Below are 13,036 nucleotides of genomic sequence, written 5' to 3'. Positions count from 1 at the left end.
TTCAAAGAAAGAGGAAGAGTGGCTTGCTTGATATTTTAACACCACTCCTTCTTGTTCAGGCACCTCTAACTTCCTCTATAATAAAGCCATTTGCTGTCTTGTAACTTTTCTTCTCTGGGCTATCTTAGAAAAAAAGGCTGCCCATTCTTTTCTTTTTTAAAATGAGCTCCTTATTGGTTTTCACTACATGGAAATGGATGTGAGTTGATTAAAAATAACAAGTACTTCCTAGAGAGGGGACTTTGTGGCCGCAGCCAGTGCAGCGAGGGGGTCACCAAAGTGCTCCGATTCTCGCGGCTGTGCAGGGATTTAACCGCCACCATGTCAAGCAAAAGGGCAAAGACCAAGACCACCAAGAAACGCCCCCAGCGCACAACATCCAATGTATTTGCCATGTTTGACCAGTCACAGATTCAAGGGTTCAAAGAGGCCTTCAACATGATTGATCAGAACAGAGATGGTTTCATTGACAAGGAAGATTTGCATGATATGCTTGCCTCCCTAGGGAAAAATCCAACCGATGAGTATCTGGATGCCATGATGAATGAGGCTCCTGGGCCCATAAATTTTACCATGTTTCTCACGATGTTTGGTGAAAAGTTAAACGGCACAGATCCGGAAGATGTCATCAGAAATGCTTTTGCTTGCTTTGATGAAGAAGCAACTGGCACCATCCAGGAAGATTACCTGAGAGAGCTGCTGACAACCATGGGAGACCAGTTTACAGATGAGGAGGTGGATGAGCTGTACAGGGAAGCACTTATCGACAAGAGGGGAATTTCAATTACATTGAGTTCACACGCATCCCTAAACACAGAGCAAAAGACAAAGATGACTGAAAAGACCTTCAAATTCCAGCCAAACGTTCCTTGTTGCCACTTTGGGTATTTCTGAGACTTTCTCTTAGAGTCTGTTGCATGCCCTTAGCTTTGCAGCTTTTGCCTTTCTTGTTGTATTTATTCTCAGCCATTTGGGGCACATGCATCTCTATAATCAGACTGGAAATGGGATTTTTTATGATTTTTCAGAATAGAAAATAGGGCAATTTAACTTACCAGCCCCCCTCCCCAAAATAACCGCAGTCTACACAGAGTCAGTATAGTTTTTCAGAGAAAGTTATTCACTCAACTTTTTCTGAACCATAATTAAACTTTATGATAAAAACTTACTTGTTTAAACTTCTTATTTACTAAAATGAGCTTTTGTTAGTTGCATCTTCCAAAGAAAGGTAGATGAGGGACGCCTGGGTGGTTCAGCAGTTGGGTGCCTGCCTTTGGCTCAGGGTGTGATCCTGGATGCCCAGGTTTGAGTCCTGCATCAGGCTCCTTGCATGGAGCCTCCTTCTCCCTCTGCCTGTGTCTCTCTTGTGTCCCCTCTCTCTTTGTGTCTCTCATGAATAAATAAATAAGATCTTTAAAAAAACAAAAACAAAAACAAAAAAAACACAAGTACTTCCTAGATTAGGAAACTGGAAATTTCAGAAAATGTCAGTGGAGACTTGGAAAATTTAAGAAGCTTTATCAGGCTTCTTTTCCTCTTTCAGTTCAATAAATAGATGTTGAGAGACTACAAGATGGCAGGAAGCATCACAGGGAACAAATTAGACCAAAAAAATTGCTATCATGGAGCTTACATTCAACATATATATAATGTATTTTATATATGTACACATATACACATATGTGTATATATGATACATATATAATATATATAATATGTATTATCTGATATATATTACCTGATATATAATATTTGATATATATTACTCATATGTATATGATATCTGATATATAATATAATAAATATTAAAATATAAAAATAATGTTTGATATATATTATATCAAATAGTAGTTATTATTATAGAGAACAATGAGGAAGGAAATGGAAATAGGGTATGTGTATGTGGGGAAGAGGCTATAGTTTTAAATAGAATGGTTGGGAAATGCCTCACTGGAAAGGTGACATTTGAGCCAAAATATGAAGGAGTAAACCATGTGGTTATCTGAGAAGGGCAATCTAACACAATGGACTTGAGCCAGAGGCATGACTGGCATGTTCAAGTAACAGCAAAGAAGTCAGTGTGGCTGGAGCTGAGTGAATAGTGGAAAACTAACAAATGTCAGAGTTAAGATAGCGGCCTGCTGTGTGGGACCTTGTGAATCACTGCAAGAGCCTTGGATTTTACTTTGAGTGGAACAGAAACCACCAGAGAACTGAACAGATGAGTGATATGATTACAATTATAATTTTGAAAAGATTATAATAAATACTGTGCTTAGAACAGAATAGTAGGGACAAGGATTGAGGTACAAAGTTCAATTTAAAAAATATTGCTATGATTTAAATGAGAGAATGAAGGTAGCCTGGATCAGAGTGGTAGCACTAGAAAGTAACAGAGTGATTGAATTTTCTGTATATTTGGAAGTACCTCCACAAAATTTGCTTATGGTTTGGATGTTGCTGAAAGAGAAAGAATGGCATCTAGGATGACTGTAGGGTTTCGGGCCTGATAACTAAAAGTATGTAGTGCTATTTACTGATATGGGAGAAGGTAGTGAGAGAAGTAAGCATCTTGATGGGAAGATAAAGGATTCAATTTAGACATGTTGATTGGACATCTTGATAAAAATGTCAAGTTGGTAATTTGACACGTAAGTCTGTATTTTAGAAGAGATATCTGGGTAAGCTAGAGATAAATATTTAAGAATCATAAGGATAGGGGTGGGGGATGGGTGAAATAAGTGATGGGAATGAAGGAGGGCACTTGTTGTGATGAGCACCAGGCATGTGGAAGTATTGAATCACTATATTGTACACCTGAAACTAATGTAACACTGTATGTTGACCAACTGGAATAAAAATAAAAAGTTAAAGAAAAGAATAAATATAAAAAATTAATCATCAGAAAATAAATAGCAATGAAAATCATTAGACTAACTCAATCTCTAAAGATAAAAGAAGAGATAGGAAGGAGATAAAGAAATCTAAGCAAGGAGTGAGTCCTGGGACACTACTATGTGAACCAGAAGGCAACAGAAGGAAAGACAAGACCATAAGAATGTATGAAGTTCTGGAGGCCAAGTCAAATAATGTTTAAAGAAGGGAAAGATCAAGTGTACCAAGAGTTGAGGATAGGGAAGTTAAGATGCACACGGATAACTGGATTTAGCAATGTGGAGATATTGGCAATTTAGACAATGGTATATTCAGGTCAATGGTAAGGATGAAAACATGTAGCTTAATAAGTAATTGCAGAGGGAACAGCCGTGTAACCCACCTGAATCAAGAAAGAAAGCAGGGCACCTGGGTGGCTCAGTGGTTGAGCATCTGCCTTTAGCTCAGGTGGTGATTCCGGGGTCCTATGATGGAGTCCCACATCGGGCTCTCTGGAGGGAGCCTGCTTCTCCCTCTGCCTATGTCTCTGCCTCTCTCTCTGTGTCTTTCATGAATAAATAAAATCTTAAAAAAGAAAGAAAACAGGGATCCCTGGGTGGCTCAGCGGTTTGGCGTCTGCCTTTGGCCCAGGGCACGATCCTGGAGACCCGGGATCGAGTCCCACGTCGGGCTCCCGGTGCATGGAGCCTGCTTCTCCCTCTGCCTGTGTCTCTGCCTCGCTCTCTCTCTCTCTCTCTGTGTGACTATCATAAATAAATAAAAATTTAAAAAAGAGAAAGAAAACATTGCAGCACCCTGGAAATCCTCTGTAGGGCCTTGCTGCCCCAAAAAAACCTTCCCCTGTCTCTTAGAGCTAACCACCATCTTGACATTCTCTATCACTTCCTTGAAATTCTTTATATCACAGAAATCACATGAGTATATATCCCTAAACAACAACTGTTTAGTTTTGCCAGATTTTGACATTTACATAACTGTAATCACACTGTATGTATTTATGTCTTGCTTTTTTCACTGTTTTTCAGATTAATTCATATTGCAGTTTTTAGTTATACTTGCTTTATTTTTACTGCTGTATGAATATACTATAATTTATATATCAATTCTCTGGGGATATTTGGTCCTTTCTAGTTTATGCCCTGCCCCATGTTCCTGTGGCCAATATCAGATTTCAGTTGCAGCACTGGTCAGCAATACCACTGCATGATGCACTGGAAGCAACCCAAGTGAATCAGTGCCTACGGTCATTTTGGCTTTTTTTTTTTTTTCTCTTTTACTTCAGGTCTTTTCCAAAAGACTCAGTTGATTTCTTTGCTTGCTAGCAGGACAGCTCACAAGAACATAGGAACTAATTTTCATATGGTCAGTTCTCAAGCAATGAGGGACAGCAGTCTTCTGCAGGGACAATTTTGAGGTGAATTCTACATAATTCTTCATAACACAAGGTGAGCCCCAGTTACCAAGATTACCACTCAGTTTAATAAAGCAAACTGTTAGTTTTCCTTTTTATCTTGTCTCGTTCTTGCTGCTTCAATTTGTGTTTCTGGGGATCATCTCTGAAATAAACTACCTGAATTCAAATCTTTTCTCAGAATCTGCTTTAAGGGAAACTAAAAGAAGGACAAAGCTTTTTTTAAAAAATTATTTTTTGGAGAGAGAGAGGGCATGCATGAGGAGGGGGAGGGACAGAGGGAGAGGGGAAAGCAGACTCCCCCGTGGAGCAGGGAGACTGCAGGGAGGGGGGTGCTCGATTCCAGGACCCTGAGATCATGACCTGAGCCAAAGTCAGATGGTTAACTGGCTGAGCTACCCAGGCACCCTGGACAAAGCTTTTGTAAATAATGCAACTGTGAGTATTCTTATACATACTTCTTGGGGTACATGTATACACATCGCAGTAGGGCAGGACTTAGCAAACATTTTCTGTGGAGGGCTAGGTAATAAATATTTTAGGCTTTGCTGGTCACATAATTCTTTTTGTCATTGATTTGTTTTCACAAGCATTTAAAATGTAAAAGCCATTCTTATCTCTTGGGGCAGATTTGACCCAAGGGCAATAGTTTACCAACCACTGCTTTAGGATATAGTTTTCAGAACGAAATCACTAGGCCAAAGTGTAATCACAAATCACAAGGCTCAGCTTATACATTGTCAAACATTTCTTGAAAGTGGTTGTACACTCTCAGTAGCAGAGCATAAAAGATGCAGCTATTCTATAAACTTGCCTACATTTTGTATTTGACAGAATTTTTAATATCAACCATTTGGGGTGTGTGTAGTATTATCACAATGTGGTTTTATTTTGTCTTTCCTTAATGAGTAGTCAGGTTGATAAATTTTTCATATGCTTGATGGCTAACTTTTTCTTTTCAACTAGTACTTGTTCAGGTCGTGTTTTTTTTTTTTTTTTTTTTTTTGGTTTTCTTATGGTATACCTATCTTTTACTTTTTGATTCATAGGAGTTCTTTATATATTCTGGATATAAATCCTTTTATTCATTTGTTTGTGCTGTAAATATCGTCTCTCATTCTATGACTTGTACTTTCACTATATTGATGATATATTTTGATTTAAAAAGTTAGTAGTTATATTGAGGCAAGATTTATCAATCACTTATTTTATAGTTAGTGAACTCTGTTCAAGAGTTCTTATCTCAAGGTCATAAAGTTATTCTTCTATGTGATCTTGCAGATCTTTACTTTTTTTTTCTATCACATTTCATTCTAAAATCAGACTGTTGGGGCACCTGGGTGGCTCAGTTGGTTAATTGTCTGCCTTCTGGTCAGGTCATGATCCCAGGGTTCTGGAATCAAGTCCCACATTGGGCTACCTGCTCAGTGGAGAGTCTGCTTCTCCTCCTTCTGCACCTCTATTTGCTCACATACTCTCTCTAAAATAAATAAAATCTTAAAAAAAAATAAAATCTAACTGTAGGGGTTTCTTTTGTTTTGTTTTTGGTGTAATGTGAGGTAGAGATCAAATTTCATTTTATTTTCATTTGGATATCAATTATCCTAGCAGCGTTTGTTTAAAAGATTATTCTTGCCCCACTCCTAAACTATGGCAGCTGTGTTATAACTTACTTGTCTATATATATGTGGATCTGAATCTGGGCTCTATTCTACTAGTCTATTTTGGTGACTCTGCACAAATACAATACTGTACATAGAAATTTTAAAGTCAAACTGTCAGTTCCCATAAACACAAAGAAAACTAAGATTTTGGTGATGATTGCATTGGATCTATGGATTAAATTTTGGAGATATGTCAGTTTATAATATTGAAAATTCTAATATAAGGATATAGTGCATTTCTTTTATTTATTTAGGATTTCATTAATATCTTTCAATAATGTTTGTAGATTTCCATGTAGATTTATCTCTTGATTTTGACTTTGTTAACTCTACTGCGGATTTTACCTTTTTAACTTGAATTTTTGATTTGGTTATTGAGAGATACAGAAGTAAAATTGATATATATATATTATATATATATATATATATTATATATATATAGTGACATTCTGTTCAGAGTCTTCACTAAATTCATATTTTTTTATTGTGATAAAATACACATAATATAAAATATACCATTTTAACATTTAAAGTTTACAACTCAGTGGCTTTTAAGATATTCACAAAGTTGTGCAACCATCAACACTATCTAGTTCAGATTATTTTCAACATCCCAAAAGGAAGCCCTGTACCTATGGATTCCTCTGTTCCCCACCCACTGCCAACACATACTCCCTGTAACTACTAATCTGTCTTTGGTCTCTATTACTTTGCCAATTATGGAAATTTATAAATGGAATCATACAATATGTAGCTTTTCATGTCTGGCTTTGTTCCTTTAGCATAATGCTTTATTTATTTATTTATTTATTTATTTATTTATTTATTTTAAAGATTTTATTTATTTATTCATGAGAGACACAGAGAAAGAGAGAGGCAGAGACACAGGCAGAGGGAGAAGCAGGCCCCATGCAGGGAGTCCAATGCAGGACTCAATCGCAGGACTCCAGGATCACACCCTGGGCCAAAGGCAGGTTCTACATCGCTGAGCCACCCAGGGATCCCTAGTATAATATTTTAAAGGCTTATCAATGTCATAGTATGGATCATTCCTTCATTTCTTTTTGTGGCTGAGTAATATTCTATTTCTGGATTTACCACATTCTGTTTATCCATTCATTAGTTGATTGACATAAGGGCTATTTCATTTTTTGAATATGTAGGTAATAGTGCTATGAACATTCATATATAAGGGTTTCATGGATATGTTTTCATATTTTATACATATACATAGAAAACTGGAATTACTCAGTCATATGATAACTCTAACTTTCTGAGAAACTGCAAACTGTTTTCCAAAGTGCATCATTTTACATTCCCACCAGCATTGTACAAGGAATTCAATTTTTCTACATCCTTGACAGTAGTTGTTATCATCCAACTTTTTCATTATAGCCATTCTGGTGGATGTGCAGTGGTCTCTTCATCGTGGGTTTGCTTTACATTTCTTTCATACCTAATAATATTGAGCATCTTTTTATATTATTTGATGGTCATCTGTATATACCTTTTGGAGAAATAACTATTCCCATTATTTGTTTTTAAATTGGGTTGTTTGACTTTTGTTATTGAGTTTGAGAGTTCTGTATATAGTCTGGATACTAGATACTTATCTGATATATGATTTGCAACTATTATCTCCCCTTCTTTGTGTTCTCATGATTGTGTCTTCTGAAGCACATAAGTTTCTCGTTTTGATGAAGTCTGACCTACCTATTTCTTTTTCTTTTGTTAGTTGTGCTTTTGGTGTCTTATCTAGGAAACCATAGCTAAGTCCAAGCCATGAAGGTTTACCCCTATGATTACTTCTAATAATTGTATAGTTTTAGCTCTTACACATAGGTCTTTGAGTTAATTTTTATATATTGTGTGAGGTTGAGGTTCATCTTCATTTGATTGCATGAAGATATCCAGTAGTTCCAGCAACATTTGTTGAAAAAAAACTATTATTTTCCCCATGGAATTGCTTTAGCACCCTTGTCAAAATCAATTGCCATAAATGTGTGGTTTTATTTCTGGACTCTCATTCTACTCTATTGAACTATAAGTCTGTTCTCAGGGCAGTACAAGATAGTCTTGATTAGTGTAGCTTTGTAGTAAGTTTTGACATTGCATGGTGTGAGTCTTCCCTTTGTTATTTTTTGTTCATGATAGTTTTGGCTATCTGGAGCCTCTTACATTTTCATATAAATTTCAGAAAAATCTCATCAATTTATCCTAAAAGCCTGCTGGGATTTTGATGATTGCATTGATTCTGTATATCAGTAATTAGTTCTTAACAATATTAAGTCTTCCAATCCATGAGCATGAAGTGTCCTTCCATTTATTTAGGTTTTTGAAAATTTCTTTCAATGGCGTATTGTAGATTTCAGTATTCAAGTTTTGTATTTCTTCTGTTAGATTTATTTTCAATGTATTTTATTCATTTTGATGCTTCGGTAAAAGTAATTGTTTCTAAATTTTATTCTTGCATTGTACATTATTGGTATATAGAAATATAATTGAATTTTGAATATAGATCATATATCTTCCAACCTTGCTGAACTTCTTTATTAGCTCTAGTAGTTTTCTTGTGGGTTCTTGGAATTTTTTATACAGTAAATATTGTCATCTGCAAACATAATTTTACTTCTTTCCAGTCTGGATATTATTACTTAATTCTCTTGCCTAACTGCCTTTTCTAGAACACCCAGTACAACAATGAATAGCACATGTGAGAGTGAACATCTTCATCTTCTTTATAAATCTTAAGGAGAAAGTATTTTATCTTTCACCATTAAGTATGATGTTAAATGTGCATTATTCATAGATGCCCTTTATTAGGTTAAGGTTATTCCTTTCTTTTTTTTTTTTTTTTCATAGAAGTGGATTTTGTCAAATGCTTTTGTCTGAATTTATCAAAATAATCATATGTATCATAGTGTATTCTAGTAATGAAATTTTGCATGTTGAAGTAATCTTGGTCATGTTGTATATATAACACTTTTTTATATAATGTTGGATTTGGTCGAATTTTGGTGAAGATTTTCGTCCATATTCATAATTTATAATGGTCTGTAGTTTTACTTTCATGTTATGTATTTTGGCATCTTGTTATCAGGTAACACTGATCTCAGAATGAATTAGGAAGTGTTCTCTTTTCTTCTATACTTTGGACAAGTTTGAGATGGATTGGTGCTAATTCTTTTTTAAGCCTTAGATAAATTCACCAGTGAAGACACTTGGTCCTGGACTTTTATTTGTAAGAAGTCTTTTGATTACTAATTAAGTCATTTTACTTGTAATAAGTATATTCAGATTTTCTATTTCTTCCTAAGCTTCAGAATTTTATATCCTTCCTTGAATATATGCATTTCATGTAGGTTATCTAATTTTTTGACATAGTCATTCATAATATTTTGTAATCATCCTTTTTATGTTTTTTTAAGGTTGATAATATTGTGCTATGCTTCATTCCCAATTTTAGTAATTTGAGTCTTCTCTAGTTTTTTCTTGGTTGGTCTAGCTAAGGGTGGCCTATTTTCTTGATTTTTCAAAAAGCTAACTTTTAGTTTTATTGATTTTCCTCCATTGTTTAATACACTTTATTCCATTTATTTATGCAAAAATTATTTCTTTACTTCTCTACTTCTTTTTGCTTGTTTTGGATTGTTTTCTAGTTTCTCAAGGTGTGAGCTTAGGTTATTGATTTGAGGTGTTTCTTATTTAATGCAGACATTTACAGATATAAATTTCCTTCTCAGCATAATTTTAACTGAATTGCATATAAATTTTAGGATGTTACATTTTTATATTTATTCATCGCCAAATACTTCTATTCTCTTTTTATTTCTTCTTTGACTCATTGCTAATTTAACTATGCTTTAATTTTCACATATTTGTGAATTTCTCAAATTTACTTATGAAAATAATTTCTAACTTTAATCCACTGGTCAGACAACAAGTTTTCTATAATTTCAGTCCTTTTATTTATATTGAGACTTGTTTTATGACTTAGTATATGGTCTGTCCTGAAGAATGTTCCATGTGCACCTGAGAAGAATATGCATTTTGTTGTTTGGGTAGAGTGTTCCATAGATGTCCATTAGAGCTACTTGGTTCATAGGGTTGTTAAAATCTTCTATTTCCTTCTTAGCTGATCTTCTGTCTAGTTGTTCTATTCATTAATGAAAGTGTGGCTTTTATGATCTATAGTTGTTCAATCCCTTACGTAAAGTGGGAATTGAAGACTCCAGCTATAACTTTTGAATTGTCTAGTCTCTCTTCAATTCTGTTTTTGCTTCATGTATCTTGGGGCTCTATTAGTAAATGTTACAATTGTTTTTTTTAATTTAATTAATTTATTTATTCATGAGAGACACAGAGAGAGAAAGGCAGAGACATAGGCAGAGGAAGAAGCAGGCTCCATGCAGGGAGCCTGATGCAGGACTCGATCCCAGGACTCAGGGATCATCCCCTGAGACAAAGGCAGACGCTTAATCACTGAGCCACCCAGGCGTCCCTAAATGTTACAATTGTTGTATCTTCTTGATGAATTGACTTTTTTATCATTACAAAATATGCTTGGTTTCCTCTAATAACAATTTTTGTCTTAAAGTCTTTTGGTTACTGGTTTAATATCATATATGTTGCCGTTTCTTTACTTTCAACTTATTTTCATGTTTGAATCTAAAGTGAGTCATTTGTAGACTACATATAGTTAGGTAATTTATTTTTATCCAAACTGAACATGTCTTTCTTCTAATTGGATTTTAATTCCATTTAAATTTAATGTTATTATTCATAAGGTTATATTTACTTCTGCTGTTTTGCTATTTGTTTTCTATTTATCGTATGCTAATATTTTATAGATAATTTTATATATAATCATATATTTTATATACACTGCATGTTTATAGTATATGTGCTGTGTATATATATTTATAAAACATACAGTGTATGTTTTATATACTGTGGCAACCCTGGAAATCAGATTCTCGTTCCTTCCCAGGGTTTGTTGTTGGTACTGTTGGTCTAGCAACTTTTCTACACTGTTTATAAATTCTGTATATTTTTCATATGTGGATTCTGAAATCTCTTTCCAGTTAGTTTAATAGCTAATGATCAGCAGGAATTTACTTAAATGCCTGGAATCAATGATCTTCTTAGTTGTTTCTGAAGGGCTCTGTGTGCATATTGAGGTATGCCTTGGAAACTCAGCTAGGAATTTTACTAGTTTATCTCATCCTTCATTACTTGTTTTTGTATAGCCATTTTCATTGATGTCACCTTTTCCTTTCTTTTAAATATTGTTTGAGAACTTGGCATGCATCCTTCACATTGCATGTATGATCTCATATTCTTTTCCCAATATCTTTATAAAGTAGGCAGTATTACACTCATTGTATAATGATAAAGCTAGGTCTCAGCTACATCTTTTGAGTGGCTGAGTCATGTCTTGAGTTCACATATGACTTCAGAGTCTGTCCCCTTAACCAGAATCCTGTGTTAATGTTTTCTGAAATAGAAAATCAACTATTAGCATCCTTCTTCCACTTTAGATCAGGTGAAGTACTTTAATCTCCTTTTCACAGTGAGAAGCCACCCATCTAAATACTGTTTGTATGGATCCCTGAGGGGTAGGAAATTATTTTTGCAAAGTAACAAGACATTCAATTTCCCTCAAGTGCCATAGTATTAGGCCCTTTACACTTTCTTATATTCAAAGCGTCTAGTGATAACTGCCCTCTCTTCAGTGGCTATAGCTTCAACTTTCCATTATTATGTCTTAGAATATATTTGTATTTCCTCTAAACTCACCAATTTCTTTCCTCTTGTATTCTCTTTCCCTTAAGGGCATTGGCCCCTGCTGGCTATGTGTGAAAACATGCCTTACAGATCTCTCTCCTGGGGACTAATTTTATGTAAATCTTGACTGGTGTTTCAAATAATGACTCTGACTCTCCATTCCATTAAGGATATCAATGTCACAGCTAAGATTTATATTCATTTTTGATTTGGAGGAAGCTTTGTAACATTATTGTGTTAGTTTAAGTCCTCTGAGGAGCATACTCCCAGATGCAATTAAATATAAAATAAAATTATTGGATTCTGTGAAGGATAAATAGGGAGGAAGCAGGAGTAGGCATAGCAAGGTTACAGACTATGAAACAAGAAGGCAGAGAGGCTTCAGGCTATGACACTTATTAAAGGAGAGTGGAATGAGGTAGGATTTGGTAAATAAAGTCTCAGAGAGCAGTGGAGTTGTAACAATTTTGGCCAGGTTTATGGGGAGTCTGCAAACCAAACTATCCATTAATGGAATCCTATGTCCCACAGGAATACGCCTGAAGTAGAATCATTGCCATATTCAGTCAGTGGCCATGAACAGTCCCGAGAAAGTGTGGTCTTGGCATTAATATGGTGGTAAATCTGGACAAGCAGCAGCTGGGGTTATCACTCAGCTATGCTCCTCACAGTGGGATATCTATCTGGTGCATATTCATGGCTGCCACAATCCTGCACACTTAGATTTACATCTCATATGGTCATTTGTTTCTGTAAAGCATTAGGATTTATTAAACAGATTAAAGGTAGACAAAACAACAAAGAATGTCTAATAAAACATGGATTGCCAAAAAACCCTAAATTAGTAAATGGTACAATAATTAAAATATATGTTGGGTTTACATTTTTTAATTATAAAGCAAACTTCAATACAGTAAAAAAAATGTGACTTAAACCTTTCCATACCTGTAAGAAAACAAACTTACCAATGACTTGAAATTTTATTCTAAGCTTTAAAAAAATGTTGGTCTTCAAAAAGAGGAAATAAAAATGAATAGATTCCATCATTTTGGTATTGGAGAAACAAATATTAAAATTGTGACTATAGCCATGGGAGAAAAATAATTTCACTCTTTAACCAGACATTTTTTAAAAAGACAGCAGAAATGTCAACAGCATTTTTTTTACAGGACTCGAACAAATAGTCCTAAAATTTGTGTGAAACCACAAAAAACACCAAATAACCAAAGCAATCTTGAAAAAGAAAAATGAAACTGGAAGTATCAAAATCCCAGATTTC

General features: G+C 34.8%; 1 pseudogene; it reads left to right on the top strand.

The window, feature by feature from the left end:
* The first annotated feature begins 239 nt into the window (after positions 1-239).
* On the top strand, positions 240-1,168 carry LOC112649466 (myosin regulatory light polypeptide 9-like; annotated as a pseudogene).
* Positions 1,169-13,036: the final 11,868 nt, after the last annotated feature.

This window comes from Canis lupus, chromosome X, assembly GCF_003254725.2.
Source record: "Canis lupus dingo isolate Sandy chromosome X, ASM325472v2, whole genome shotgun sequence".
NCBI classification, from domain to species: domain Eukaryota; kingdom Metazoa; phylum Chordata; class Mammalia; order Carnivora; family Canidae; genus Canis; species Canis lupus.
The sequence above is the reverse complement of the archived record's forward strand: the minus strand, read 5'-3'. Positions and strand labels throughout refer to the sequence as shown.